The following is a 796-nucleotide window of genomic DNA, read 5'->3' as shown; positions in this document are numbered from 1 at the left end:
GGGGGGGTGGAAACCCAGAGGGACAAAGGGTTCCCGCCTTATGCAAAAGATATATAAAGGGGTGGAAGAGAACAGAGAGTGAGAGGAGCCATCATGGAGAATCCCCTAGCTAACACCTAAGCTGGAACAAGAGCTGTACCAGGGGAAAGAATTGTGCCCAGGCCTGGAAGGTGTCCAGTCTGAGAAAAACTTACTGAAGCATCTCTGAGGGTGAGATTATCTGTATTTAGTTTGATTAGGCATAGATTTGCACATTTTATTTTATTTTGCTTGTGACTTACTTTGTTCTGTCTGTTACTACTCTGAACCACTTAAATCCCACTGTCTGTATTTAATAAAATCACTTTTTATTTAGTAATTTACTCAGAGTATGTATTAATACCTGGGGGAGCAAACAACTGTGCATATCTCTCTATTAGTGTTATAGAGGGCAAACAATTTATGAGTTTGCCCTGCATAAGCTTTATGCAGGGTAAAACAGATCTATCTGGGTTTAGACCCCATTGGGAGTTGGGCATCTGAGTGCTAAGGACAAGCACACCTCTGTGAGCTGCTTTCAGATAAACTTGCAGCTTTGGGACAAGTGATTCAGACCCTGGGTCTGTATTGAAGTGGACAGGAGTGTCTAATTCAGCAGGACAGGGTGCTGGAGTCCTGAGCTGGCAGGGAAAACAGAAGCAAGGGTAGTCTTGGCACATCGGGTGGCAGCTCCCAAGGGGGTTTCTGTGATCCAACCCGTCACATAGGCAAAGAATATAAACAATAAAATTTCAGGAAACAATATTTCAGCTGCTTC

General features: G+C 43.7%; 1 protein-coding gene across 1 annotated transcript in view; it reads left to right on the top strand.

Moving 5' to 3' along the window:
• Nucleotides 1-796, top strand: part of SEMA5A (semaphorin 5A) — a 668,054-nt gene that overhangs the window by 344,248 nt on the left and 323,010 nt on the right. The window lies entirely within an intron of this gene.

The sequence above is a fragment of the Terrapene carolina genome, unplaced genomic scaffold (genome assembly GCF_002925995.2).
Source record: "Terrapene carolina triunguis isolate 2854851 unplaced genomic scaffold, T_m_triunguis-2.0 Scaffold580, whole genome shotgun sequence".
NCBI lineage: Eukaryota > Metazoa > Chordata > Testudines > Emydidae > Terrapene > Terrapene triunguis.
The sequence above is the reverse complement of the archived record's forward strand: the minus strand, read 5'-3'. Positions and strand labels throughout refer to the sequence as shown.